Here is a 15,333-nt window from a genome sequence, read left to right as displayed (position 1 = left end):
AAAGTGCAACTAATCCTGCAACAAATTCACCTCTCCTGTGACCTCAGTGGGACTCCTGGCCTACAGGTTTAAAAACAGCAAGGAGCACAACACATTAACAGGGTATCAGTTTAACTTCAGAAAAAACACTAAATGCTGTGGTTATTTGACCTTGTCTGGACACCAGGTGCCCATGTGCTGCTCCATCACTCTCCTTGTCACGGGGACAGAGGAGAGAGAATATAACAAAAGGCTCATGGGTCAAGATAAGGACAGGGAGAGATCACTCACCAATTACTCTCTTGGGCAAAACATACTTGGGAAAATTTGTTTCATTTATTACCAGTCAAATCAGAGTGGCGTGATGAAAAATAATACCAAATCTCAAAGGCTCCATCCCTCCCTTTTTTATGGGCTCAACTTCACTCCCAATTTCCTCTACCTTCTCCATCCAGGAGCTCAAAGGGAATGGGGATTGTAGTTAGTGCATAACATGTTGTCTCTGCTGCTCCTTCCTCCTCAGAGGGAAGACTCCTTACACTCCTCCCCTGCTCCAGTGTGGGGTCCCTCCCATGGTCCTTCATGGACTTCTCCAACTGAGTCCTTCCTATGGGCTGCAGTTCTGCACCAATTGCTCCTGCATGGGTCCCTTCCATGGGGTGCAGTCCTTCAGGAATGGGGTGCAGTCCTTCAGGAACAGGCTGCTCTACCCTGGCTATCCCACAGAGTCACAAGTCCTGGCAGCAAACTTGCTTCAGAGTGGCCTCATCTTTCCATGGGGCCACATGTCCTGCCAGGAGCCTCCTCCAGTGTGAGCTTCCCATGGTGGTCATTCCACGCTTCCCACGCGGTGGTCATTCCCTCCTTTGGGCACACACCTGCTCCAGCATGGGATCTTCCACGAGCTATAGGTGCATGTCTGTTCCACTATGGACCTCCTTGGGTGCAGGAGCACAGCTGCCTCACCATGGTCTTCACAGCAAGCTGCAGAGGGATCTCTGCTCCACTGCCTGGAGCACCTCCTGGTCCTATTCACTCTGCCTGCACAGAATAAATTGCAAAGGTAAAGATAACTGCCCATGAATAAGCCTTACCTGCTCTCAGAGAGATCTTTATTTTGGTGAGCTGTTGTTGACACAAGGAGCAGGTTGGTACCTCATGAAACATCCTCTCAGTTGCTTCTTCTTTCTCTCAGAATTTAACTGCCTCTGGAGATGGCAGTGTTTTTTTCCACTAGACAAAAAACATCTTTTGCCCTTTTTCATTGCTTAGATGAAGGAAAATATCTTTGTGACTCAAAGCCTATAATTTCATGCAGAAAGGGTAAGGACAGATTTGGTTTATTAATGGTCTCTCATCCTCTTGTCCTTTGCCCAGACATGCAGTAGGCACCAAATTAATTTGCTTCCATGACATGCTTCTTCCAGGAGACTGACTTCATGGGAAGAAGCGGGAGACTTGTAAAAGGTTCTTAGCATGCAACCACAGCTACTGCATCTCATCCACTGAGAACATAGAAGAGCCTGGTTAGCAAGACATTTTTCTTCCTTTCTAGTAAGCTACATCAAAACCTATTGTCATGCTGGGAAAGTTCTTTAGCATTTAATCTGGTTATCTCAATAGAGTTAACTTTACCAGACCACTTCACAAACTGATGTCCAAACAGGCTTCTCTGTGGCATTTCATACAGAGACAAGCACCAGACATAGGCTCTCCATGTCTATGCATTGATTCCTGCAGCACTCCACTTGAAGGATCCACTGATTCCTGCAATCTCTCTGCCAGATTTCTGAAATTGCTAGCACAGAGACAAAGCTATGTGACTTCAGTCAGCAACTTCTCCAAGTACCCAGCCAAAGGTTCTGCCAAATCCTTCACACTCAGTTTCCCAGTCCACCAACTTTTCAAGACCAATGGCAGAATCAGAAAGCAGGGAGGAAAGCAGTCCTCCTTCTCCCAGCACTCATGCAATGTGACAGAGGATCTAGACCCATCCTACCTAAATGGCATAATTACACTGGAAATCTCATCATCCTAGGCTTTGGCAACAGAAAGAAGAGAGGAGCATCCTGGAATAATCCCAGAGCCAAGTGAACTGAATTGCCCTTGGGTGGCAGCTACTGTTCTTCTTTAAATAGATAGGAAGCCTGCAGTAACTAAACACCAAAGAGATGCTTTGTGGGGAGATCTGACATGGTAAGTACAGAAAGGGATTAAAAAGGAAGGAAAACAACATGGGCACTGCAGGACACAGATTTGTGAGGGTTCTTGAATACATTCAGGACAGGGCAGCAAAGCTGGTGAAAGGGTTGGAAACCATGTCCTGTGAGAAGCAGCTGAAGGTATTGGGCTTGTCTGGTTTGGAGAAAAGGACCTTCATTTGGAGGGGAAGTGGAGAGGGAGATGCTGATCTCTTCTCCCTGGGATCCAGCAATAGGATGTGTGGGAATAATTCAAAACTCTGTCAACAAAAGGTTTAGACTGGCTATTAGGAAGCACTTCTCTACAGAGAGAGTGATCAAACCCTGAAAGAGACTTCCTAGAGAGCTGGTTGATGCCCCAAGCCTGGCAGTTTTTGCAAGACATTTGGACATACCCTTAACAATATGCTTTAACTTCTGGTCAGCCCTAAAGTGTCAGGTAGTTGGACTAGATGATCAACACACGTCCCTTCCAACTAAAATTGTTCTATTGTTTTTCTACCATTACACCTGCCTGAACTGGCTTTTACTTTGATTTTTCAGATAGCATTTTGATAGTTAAGACAGCTAATTTTCTTTTTATAATGAATTGGCCATCTCCAGTTCATTGATAATAAATTTGTATTAGTGTAAATGTGTTGGTTTAATTACACTGTTTGTCTAACCACTGCTTGTTGTCCACTCGACTGGGAAGAAATAAGAAATGATAGTCATACTCTAAAGTTTTTTCAAGCACAATGAAACAGCAAGCAATCCACACAAGCCAGTAAAACCATGCCCAATAAAACTATCACAGAATCACAGAGTATCAAGTTTGGAAGAGACCTTCAAGATCATCTAGTCCAATCATCAACTATCACCATTAAGGAATGCTGCTGAATAGAGAGATTTACACATTATATTTGGTAAATAAAATTGATACTTCATTTGGCAAATAAATAAACCATTTGGCAATACAAATAAAGTGAATCTGGCAGGTGACGTTCATATCCTCACCCGAGGAAATTTAAACATTTGGCACACCATCAGTTTTCCACCACCACCACCACTCCCCAAGAGACCCTCACACATATTTCATGCTGTTTAATCTCAAAGCAGCACATACAATGGTAATAGCTCAGTGCAGTTTGTACATGTGGCATGGATATGTGCAGAGTGTTTTACTGTAGTGATTTCCAGTAATGCAAATTCATTGTTTGTGGTTCATTCTGTATGAGAAAAAAAAAACAAAACAACATTATAAAAAAAAAAAAAAAAAAAAACAAAAACAAAGAAAACCCTCTGGCATTAGAGAGGTTGCCTTAAAAAAATCAGTCTAAGCTCACAAGCAGTCTTTCTTGTAAAGAACCTTTTTCATCAGGGAATCATTAACAGAGAAAATTATTTACCTATGTTTGTTCATAATTTAGAAGCCAAATTAAGCAACCCCCTACCTGTCTCACTTCTTAAAGACCCTTTTATTGATTCATCCCCAAACCTATTTGTGCTGCTTCTCTCTTCTGGGAGTTTCAGCTAAGTGAGGAAGTGAACCTTGCTTAAGCGTCCTGAGTATCCACTCAGCCCAGTGCTCCTGGGCAATGCAATCTTTCTCCATGAGCAGTGTCTCTGCTGTGCTGCCTGGCTGGCACTTTCTGTGATGTGCCAGAGATCTGATTCAGATGTGGCTCCATTTGTCTGGTGCAAGGCTGCCTCACTGAAGGCTCCCTTTTCCAGAGTCTTGATGTTGCATCTTTCTCCTCCTAGCAGGAAAGTTGTTCCTTCCCATCACGAAGCCACCCTAACCTGTGCTGGCAGCTCTACCAGGGCAATGTACAGCATTCCCCACACGTAACAGAACACGGACCCCCTGTTGGCAAAGGCACTTCCAGGATGATGCAGGATTTCTCCATGTGAGTTACCAAGCCTGAAGGAGGCCAGTTGTCATCAGACCTGCCATGCACTACAAACAAGTGAGTAGACTGCTGACAATCACAGGCACATGAGGAAACTGGTGACATTTCTGGAGAGAAGAGCAAGCCAGCTGTATGGACTCTGAGTGGCCTTGGCATGGAAATAAATCTTCCACAGCATAAGACCTCTAAAAGCAGAGATGAACCAAGCCATAGCATGATGCCTCTCCTATTGCAAATGCTATGAGAGAGGCAATGCTGACAGTCCTCAGAGCCTGATTATTTGAAGCCAGATGGTTGGTAGTCCCAGAGGCTGTGCACATTTCTTGAAATCAGTTAACCCTCAAGATAATCACAGCCAAGCATTTCTTTGCCTAAAACATCAAGATGTGCTCTTAGTCAAAGCAACCACACCTTGACTGTCATGTCTGCAAACTGCTTCCTGCTATCACACAAATTAGACTGTGAAATTGAATTGCTACCTGCCTTGAGACTCTGCAAGTCCTTGATGTAGCAGGAAAATAAGTACCTTTTGACTGCACCCTCACGCTTTCCTAGATCTAACCATTGAAAAAGTTCTTGAAACATACAGTTCACAAGCAGATGCTTTCATCAGACAACTCACTTGCTCTGCAGCAGGTAAGTCACTTCTGAGGCATGAGGGAACACTACTCAATATAACTCAGGCAGAGCTGCTGGTTGCCTGAACAATACTACTTACTATGTAAGATGCTGTTGCATCAGCATGCTGGTTTCTTCCCTAGCATTGAGGACAAGCAGAGGTTCATTTCACTTCATAATCTGTTTTGGGGAAGGAGTGTTTCCTTCTGAGAAAGAACTTTGGTATACCCTCCAGTTGCTATATTCTTTAATTGATAGACAACCAACTCATCATGTTAAAATTTTCCCATTAAAATCAAAATTTGCCATATTAAGTCCAGCTTAACATCTTTTTAACCTGGCACCCTCTCTGGAACTGAAAGTACATCCAGACATTTTATGGGAAATCAGAGGGTTGGAAAGAACTCTCAAGCTTCTATTTTTAGTGGTCTAATGCCTCCAGTTTAATGTCTCAGATGTTTTGCCATCTTCCATTCACAGATATTCCAGATGGGAATGTGGCAGATGCTTAATATTAGAGGATGATGTGCCCAGGGATAGGACATGTGTCTTACTGCATTAGGAGCAAAGCATGCAGGCAAGAAGGCAGAAGTGAGGACCTGCATACTCACAGACAGAACCCTAATGCAAGTTTTATCCTGCCACTTCCTCACTGAATATTCCCAGGGGTATTTAATTACTATATTTTTATTCTGGATCTTTGTTCATATTTTCCAAAACAGAATTCTATCCTCCCAAGGAAACACATTTATTTATGACTGTGGTGCCAAAGGAGACCAAATATAGCAAGAGTCGTGAAGATGGTTTTCTTCCTGTCCCTATTTCCATACAACCTACTTTCCAAGCTAGGCAAGGCTTGCCTAGAAAGACTTCTACAATTATGACACATCCAGAACCTGGAACTTGGGCTATAGAAGACAAAAACAGTGGCTGAAATATGTCCAGCATCCAAATAACAAGCACATAAAACACAGAGATAAAACATCACACATCCACTTTTCCCATAGATTTTCTCTTTATATTGCACTATATGCCTAAGGGAAAAATCCAGGGCAGAGTTTTTTGCTGGTCCAGCATGTCATAGATTTCCTTTGAGAATTTTTAAGAGCAGCAGAATGTGTCTGTCCCTGTATTTTTGAAGTATTTGTATCAGCAAGTTAAAAAAAAAAAGTAAAAAAGTGATCTGAAGAAAACAGAAAACAAAGAAAAACCCTGCAGGAGAGTTTTCTACAAATTTATCATGCTTTCCTGCAGACCTTTTTTAATTCAGTTTTCTTACATTAATCTTTTAAAAACCCAACACATGTTCATCAATTTTTTTCCCAACCATTTTATTAGACCATTGCCATGGCTGGACTTTAGGACAATAGAAATGCTGTGAGGAAACAAAAAATCAATTGGACCTTATTTACCAAAAACTATTAGAATTTAAATACCCTGTCCCACAAAAAGCTTTCATTAGATAAACATGATCTTCCCTGAAAGATCTTAATTTATCTATACTTAGATTCTGTCAATATCAAGCAAATACTGCTCTGTTAAGGCTAATCAGAGGTGTGGTGATTTCTAAACCTTCTGTTTAGATGGCTGTTACTGTTTGCCAGTATTTATTACCTACAACAGAGCTCACTCAAAAGAGATAAACCATCCATCAATAGGACATGCCCCTTCAGCAGTTGTTTTATCAACTGCTTCAAGTACCATTCTTTTTCATTAACTGTGGCATCAAACAGTCTGTCTTTCACCTTTTTGCAAAAAAAACTGCCACAGCAAGCTACCATTGACATATCACCCCTTGCAATGATGATATTGTGGTTTTTTTTGGTTTGCATTACACTTTCCAATCTCCCTCACAGAAAGAAGGCAAGCAAAGGATGGTATATTTTACTGAACCATACAAAAAAAACCCAGTCCAGCATGCATTTTCAGATACCCAGCCCTTCAACACATTGATTAAAAAAGAGCAAAATCCTTTTCCTATTTACACTTATTTACATATTATATTAAAATATGCAAATTATAGAACCATAAAATGAGGAATACTACTAGAAGCATACTCCTGTTGCTGTAGAAACTGAGCTTGATTTTTTCCTGCTACACCAGTGAGAAGTAATTGAATGGAAATCAAAATCTTGGCAACTCAACATTTTAGGATAATTAAGGTGTAAGGCACAACAAAGAGATATTTGCAATACTTTTGTTAAAAAAATACATTAGCAAATGTTTTCAGGTAGAGCTGGAGGGAGAGAAGCTGTTATAAAGGACAGAAACAGCCATTAGAATCACAGAATCAATAAAGGTTTGAAAAGACCTACAAGATCATCAAGATCAACTTTTGGTTGAATACCACCTTGTCAACTAAGCCATAGCACTAAGTGCTATGTCCAGCTGTTTCTTGAAAACTTCCAGGGATGGTAACTCTACCAGGGAAGGTAACTTCCAGGGATGGTAACTGGGCAGGCCACTTCAAAGCTTGACCACCCTTTCAGTGAAGAAAATCTACCTGATGTCCAGCCTGAACCTACCCTGGCACAGGCTGAGGCCATATCCTCTTGTTCTGCCTGGGACAACAGACTGATCCCCACCTGGCTGCTCCCTCCTTTCAGGCAGTTGTAGAGAGGGACCAGGTCTCCCCTGAGCCTCTTTTTCTCCAGGCTAAACACCCCCAGCTCCCTCAGCCACTCCTCATAAGACTTCCTCTCAGAACCCTTCCCCAGCTCCATTCCCTTCTCTGGACTCACTCCAGCTCTTTAATGTCCCTCTTGTAGTGAGGGGCCCAGAACTGGACACAGAGCTCAAGGTGTGGCCTCACCAGTGCTGATACACGGGGGACAATCACTGCTCTGGTCCTGCTGGCCACATGAGCTTTGATACAAGCCAGGATGACATTTGCCTTCTCGAGCACACGCTGGCTCGTGTTCAGTGGCTGCTGATCAGCACACCCAGGTCCTTTTCCACCTGGCAGTTTTCCAGCCACTGTCCCAGCCTGTAATACTGTATGGAATTGTTGTGACCCAAGTACAGGACCCAGCACTTGACCCTATTGAATCTCACATCTCTGACCTCAGCCCATCAATTTAATCTGCCCAGATCCCTCTGCAGAGCCTTCCTACCCTCCCACATATAGGCATTCCTGCCTGACTTGGTGTCATCTGCAAACTCACTGAGTATACACTCCATCCCCTCATCTAGTTCACCATTAAAGACATAAAGTATCTTTACTGGCCCAATACTGAGCCCTGGGAACTCCACTGGTGACCACTTGTCAGATGGATCTAACTCCATTCTCCCACCACTCTCCAGGCCTGGCCATCCAGACAGTTCTTAACCCAGCAAAGAGTGCACCTGTCCAAGCTGTGGGCTGCCAGCTTTTCCAGGAAAATGCTGTGGGAGACAGTTCCAAAGGCTTTACTATAGTCCAGGTAGGCATTATCCACAACCTTTCCCTCCTCCACTAGGTGGGTCACCTGGTCATAAGAGGAGACCAGGTTGGTCAAGCAGGACCTGCCTTTCCATAACCCATTCTGGCTGGGTCTGATGCCCTGGTTGTGCTGTGCATGCCATGTGATCACACTCCAGATGATCTGTTCCATAACCTTCCCAGGCACTGAGGTCAGGCTGATTGGCCTGTAGTTCCCCAGATCCTCCTTCTATCCAGGCATCACATTGGCCAACCCCCAGTCACCTGGGACAGGCTCAGTTAACCAGGACTGGTGATCAGTGGTTGAGAGTGGCTTGGTGAGCTCTTCCAGCAGCTCCCTCAGTACCCTGGGATGGATCCCATCAGCCCCACGGAGCTGTGAGTGTCTCAGTGGCACAGCAGGGCACTCACTGCTTCCTCCTGGACTGCAGGGCCTCTGTTCTGCTCCCTGTCCCTGACTCCCAGCTCAAGAGCTGCCTGTCCTGAGGAAAACCAGTCCTTCTGGTAAAGACTGAGGCAAAGAAGGTATTAAGTACCTCAGCCTTGGTTACAATGTTCCCCTCAGCATCCAATAAAGGATGGAGATTTTCCCTGGCCCAATTAGAATGCATTTTTTCCCCAATACCATACATGATTTTAAAACATATTGTTCAAATTTTGATATAGAATCATAGAATCATAGAATGTTGAGGGGTTGAAATGGAGTTTAAAGATCATCTAGTTCCAGCCTCCCCTGCCATGGGCAGGCACGCCTCCCACTAGACCAGGCTGCTCAAGGCCTAATCCAGCCTAGCTTTGAATACTGCAAGGGTTGGGGCACTCAAAACCTCCCTGGACAGCCTGTTCCAGCATCTCACCATCCTCACAGTAAAAAAATTCTTTCTGATATCTACCTAAGTTTCCCCTCTTTCAACTTGCAGCCATTACTCCTTGTCCTATCAGTACAGTTCCTGACAAAGAGTCCCTCTTGGTTTCCCTGCAGGCTCCCTTCAGATACTGGAAGGCTGCTATGAGGTCTCCACACAACCTTCTCTTCTCCAGGCTGAACAGCCCTGACTTCCTCAGCCTGTCTTCAACAGGGGAGATGCTCCAGCCCTCTTACCCACTTTGTGGCCCTTCTCTGGACTTGCTCCACCAGTTCCATGTCCTTCCTATGCTGGTGGTACTGGAGCAGGACGCAGTGCTCCAGGGGGAGTCTCACAAGAGCAGAGCAGAGGGGAACAATCACCTCCTTCGACCCATGGGCCACACTGGTTTTGAGTCAGCCCAGGATTTAATTGTCTTTCTGGGCTGTGGGCTCACACTGCTGGTTTATGCTGAGTTTTTCATCAACCACCAACCCCAAATCTTTCTCTGCAGGGCTGCTTTCAATCACCTCTCCACCTTATCTTTGGCATAGAAAAGAATCACAGGCTCCAAACAAATAAATTCAGTGAGAGCACAAAGAACAGAGATACCTGAATTACAGATAGCTTATGTAAGATTTATTTGATGAAAGACAGCTAGAGAAATGTAATGTTAGAAAGCTGGAAGAGACAAAAAGAAAAACAAAGGACTTCCTAGACTTCTAAGATAAGTTTGGTATTCAGGGCAATTAAAACTAAATTAAACTAGATTAAACTGAAACTCTTTGGAGCTCAATATATCTTGCAGATTGTTCTCAGTCTCCATCCCTATTTAAAAAAAAATCAAATCTTCTTTTAATTAAACAATTTGACCTTCATTCTTCTTAGGGAACAACTTTCAGTTTCTACAGGATAATGAAAAACAAGTGAGCAGAATCAATGCCACTTTGTACTCTATGTCTGACAGACCCCAGGAGTTAGTCAAGAATGTAATTTAATAGCTGGAAGATGTCACAACTATTTGAGATGAGAGAATTACATAGCTTATAAATAAGAAGGCAATTAATGCATGAGATAAATTCAGCTGGTACCCCAACTACTGCTTAAATTTTATTGAATTCTACAACCTGGACTAAAACTTGCCATGTTTGTATCGAACATTTTGATGTCAAGCAGAGCTGTTAGGCATTCCCAAGAATGGAACTAAAGGACAGTATTTTAATTTTCTCACATCAAGAAACTTTTACAAGCTTTTGTTTGAGACATGCCTGGTTGCAAGGCCTTGAAATTTGAACTGAAGAATATTTTGATGACATAAATCGTCCCTGGAAAAAGTAACTTTAAGCACACTCTCAAAATATTGCTCAACCTTCAAAGAAAAGAAATCACAGTTTATACATGCTGAATAGAGAATTGTTATAAACTTTTCCAAGAACATTTCAGCAAAACGTTGATTAAAGTGAGAATCCTGTGGGCCACTGTTGAGCTGGATCTTTATTCTGCAGGACCACATCTGAGCAGGCTTTGCCCAGACTAACTCCTGGAACCAATCTGTAGTACCTGAGAAGTACAAAAAGACAAGTTCAAATGCTCACTCACTAGAAAGCCAAGCCTGAGGGAATACCATGAATTTGCAATGTTCTGTCTTAATCCTATATGATAGATGTTTTTATTACCTTTTTAAAATAATATTTAAATTTACAAAATTTAAAATTTAAAAAATATTCAAATGTACAAAGCTAAGCACTTAGAATTTGGAAAATACCTATGTTTCCTGCGCAAAGACATATTTTGGAAATCTTTTTTCCATTTCTGCAATTACTTACATGTGACCTCATATGATCAGGGAAGTACAAGGAAAATTTTCCAAAAACATAGCCAAAGGATTTTTTTCCCCCTTAATTTAGCCCATTTGTAAAGACATGTAACAATTCATATCACTCTCAACAGTGTAATTTGTGTTTGCAGAATCCATCATGGTAATTGCTGATTATCGCTTCTAGCTTTTCCTTTTAAATGCATCCTCCCAGACTCCAAATTCTAGGTTAGAGCCTTTCCTGTGATAAGCACATTCAGTTTTCATCAAAGAGGATGGAAATGCCACATGCACAACTTGTAATCTGCACTCGTGCTTGCTACTTTGCTCTGATCACAAGAGGTGATGTTTGCATATCAAGGAGCATCTCCCCATGCTTGAGCAACCCTTAACTACATTGGTGGTTTTGCCACCCTATTCTTTTACCAGGTCAAACCTAATTTTCCACCTGTCTGTCTCCATATGTCCTTCCTTTTACTTACCAAAGATTATGACTGACTGAACTTAATATCTTTTTTTCCTATATGGATTATTTAACAGTTCCTTTACAATGAGTCACATTTTCATGTTTTTCTTAGTCTCTTATTAAAACTATCCCTATTAAATTTGCAATTGACCTTTTCCTTAATCTAAAGATCTGAAAGTGTTCTTTCAGAAGGTGTGTTGAAACAGGTTAACAGCAGGTAAGCTGTTATAAAGGTGTCACAAATGCAGGTGTCACAAATAATACAATATTATATGAAAAATTTTAGCAAGTGATTTATTATTTAAACCATAGAATAAATGAAATTTGACATTCAACTTATGTTTGGACACGTCAATCTTTGTAATTTGGAAATGCACTTCATTATAGTTATGTGCTTCCAGTCTCTGCTTCCTTCCAATGGATTTGCCAATTATAAGCCAATTGATATGCCAGATCAATTGACACTCTAACTAATACACAAACAATTGAAAATTTGATTCCTGCTGAAAGAGCTATTTTTCTACCAATATAGCAAAAAGAATTGTTGAATTGTGACTATTTGAGCATCTCTTTTCTCCCATACATATGGAAGCTGGAAGGAGAAAGGAAGTTATGCAACATTAAGGCAGTATCAGCTCCAGAGGGAGCAGGAATCTTGAATTCTGACAAGATGAACTAGATATAGCAGTATGGCATTTCCACAGTGGTTTCCATGATTTTACATTATTTCTGAATAATACCTGATGAAATGTCAAACCAGCTGAGAGCAAAGAGGCTTTTACCATCTTAATACAGTAGACAGCTTTCAATTTTTTCAGTAGGAACAGCAAAATTTTTTGTGGGAGCTCAGCAGGTATTCCACAGCATCTTGTTCATTGCTTCAGAGAAAATATGACTTTATTATCATTCTGTGTGCTCATAAAACATGCTATACAATAAAAAATGTTATTGAGTCACTAGTAGAAAGTTCTGAAAATGGTTGAGAATCTGTCTATTTCCTCACAGCTTGGCAACATGCTTGGAGCAGAGGGACTTGCCAAAGAAATAAATATGTAACCAGACCTGCCAACATTCACTCATTCAAAACTACACTCTTTCATACTGAATTAATTTTAATGTTATCAAGTTTTTCCCTTTAGGGATAAAGAACATTTACCATGAATATTAGGAGACATTGACAAAAATGTCACTGCTATTTATTCCCTGCAGACACTGAATGTTTGAGTGAGGAAATGGTATTTCACCTAATAGCCCACACAGTGGCAATGTATTCATTCTGGAGTAATTCTGTTCATATCTTGGTTTTAAATGCAATACTCCCTTTCCATCTCAAGAAAGGCATCGTCCATGGACCTGCATCTGAAGCACTGACAGGATCATTCATGCATTTTCCTGCTCCTTTCCAGGCTAGCACAGGGAGGGTCAGAAAGCTTCTTTAATCTGCTCAAAGCCTATGTTCAGATTGCCTTGTCAGATGGACGCTTTTGACAAACTGCCTTAATAAAAGCAACAATACCACTGAAGCCATCTACAAATCTTCCGTAATAATTGAATTCTATAACATTGAATTTCATTCTAAGAAAGAAACTCTGTTCTTTCTAAGAATGTTCAAAAATTGAATGGTCAATTTTTGTTTGCTGCTTTTTTTTAGTTTTTCTTTTGGGTTTTTTGTGGGGTTTTTTTTGGTTTTTTGGGATTTTTTGTGGGTTTTGGGGTTTTTTTTTGTACAAGTTAATTCCCTGTGTCTTTATATTAGTCTCTCAGAGAGCCATAACATCTCTCCCTACTCCTTCTTGCTGTTAATGACTAAAACTGTATTAATTTTTCATAATTTATCCATTTTTTTCAATTCAAACCCAACAGGTTTTCCACTCTTCTCAGCCTCTGTGTTATCAATACATCAAATAATGCAGTTCTACGAACACTGGGTTTTTAAGTGTCGGAAAGCTGCCTCCTAAATTAACAAAATCAGTAGTTGTCTGGAACTCAAAGGCCTACATTCATGATGCATGTAAACTACTATTTTTTTAAGTGCATGGGCAGCTTTGTGAAGCTTGGCAGGTTGTAGAACTTAGCATTGCTCAGGCTGCTCAGTAAATTATCTGCCTTGTCTTCTGGCACAGCAGGCACAGCCTCAGTGTAGCGTTATCTGTAATCCTCACAAAAGCCTTGTCTCCTACTTCTTCCACTGTATCACTCTTTGGTAAAATGACCTAGGACAGAGCCCTGTTCAAGAAGTCACTTATCTCCACAGGTTATCCCAGCCCTTTACACTTCATTATTCTGCACTGTCTGGTGGACTCTAGTGAGGTTAGAGTGAACTTTTTAACAGGTATACTTGTTCAGAAAATACTCCTAGACAAATATACAAGACCCTCTGCATTCTGCTTTCTGGGACTAGCAAAATTTCATGTCAGTTCCTCAGTTTGATATCCTCCAGGGGATATCTGACTTCAGTGAGAAGACCTGGGAGGAGGGAAGCATGAGATGCCTCTTTGCAGCTCTACAGGATGTTCAAAGCTTCTTCACAACAAAAGCTTCTCAAGCCTGCAGTGTGTAGGACCTACAGAATAACCTGCATGTGGAGCTTTCCTGCCCTTGTAATTAAGCTTATTAACCATTTCAAGGACTTCAGAAAGTTGCCACCCAAGAATTCTGGATCTCATTAGTGGTTGATAGCTATTCTCCAGACTCCCAGCATGCCCCCCAGTCTAGCAGACCCCCCAGCTTGTAGCTAGACACTGTTGTATCACCTCCCAGCTCTGCCTTACCAACACAGAAAACCAGTAAGAAGCCACAGGTCAGGGTTTCTTGGAGTAGAATTGAAAGAGCAGTATCTCTCCCAGCACTCTTTTTAGCGCATCCCTTCCCCATGCTTTAGGCACAGGAACTGACCTATGCCCTTTGTGAGCTCCAAGCACATGAAATGGATGAGCAGACGAACAATTTGTGCAAACTATAGTCCACTACTGATAGTCATTGCTGACAGCACTGTAATTCTTTGCCTCACCCCACACATTGGCCAGAGCAATTTTCAGACACTGCCTGCTCTTTGCAGAGAGCTTGCTCTGCCAAGAGAACTTCAAACAGCCCCCGCTAGAGCATAGCTTCCCACTGACATCAACTTACTCTGTTCTCTTGACTTTTGCTGGAAATCTGCCCTCATGCACTTTCTGACTCTTCTCTGGCCTCTGAGGCGATCATGGTTGCACTTTTTTGTGATATGTAGAGTATATGGAATCCATATAGACCATCAACAGTCACTTTAAACTTATGGTAGATCTCCTCATAGGACAGAGCTGACCTGTTATTGTGCTTTGCAAATACATTTGAATTTATTTTGCTGTATTTTCTTTTCTGCATCTTTCTTTATCATCACCTCATTCTTTGCTTCTGAATGTTGAAACACAGACATGTCAAACCCTTCACCTACAGGACAGCATCAGAAAGTATTTCACAAGAATCTGAGATGCCTTTCCTATTTTGTTTGTCATTTCACATCTCCTACTACTCTGTAAGAAACACTATAGCATTCCTCAGGTATAATAGAGCTCTCCCTCTCTTTATAATCCATTATAAAATCCATTATAAAAGAGAGCTCTCCCTCTCTTTATAATCCATTTGTATGCAGAGTTGTAAAGTTTAATAAATACTAAACTAAAGATTCTGCTTATCAAATACTTGAATGTACAATTTCAGGGTCTGTCCAAGTTTTAAAATGTCAATAAAATTTCATTGGATAAACTACAGTTCAACACACATCTTGGGCCTGAAGTGTTTAGAAGACGTCAAGGTAATTCTTCTGATTTCTGCTGTCATACTTTCTCCTGTCTTTTTTGATGTTGTTGTTTTTTAAGCAGACTGCAGGAATCATGCAATATTCAGCAACACCAACATTGCTGCTGGCTGCTTGGTGGCAGTATCTATTTGAGCTCTCCTCAGGTGCTTGTTCAAACCCTCTTTAGTGCTTCTTTGGCATAATTTCTGGCTGTTTCCCAAGCTTCAAACTGTCTGAGTGGGAACGAGCATCTGATGTGGCAGACTCTGATCACATTGCATTAGTGACAACTTTGTTTGCTTGGGACTCTCTCCAAT

This window comes from Molothrus ater, chromosome 2, assembly GCF_012460135.2.
Source record: "Molothrus ater isolate BHLD 08-10-18 breed brown headed cowbird chromosome 2, BPBGC_Mater_1.1, whole genome shotgun sequence".
Classification (NCBI taxonomy): domain Eukaryota; kingdom Metazoa; phylum Chordata; class Aves; order Passeriformes; family Icteridae; genus Molothrus; species Molothrus ater.
Note: the sequence above shows the minus strand (reverse complement) of the source record.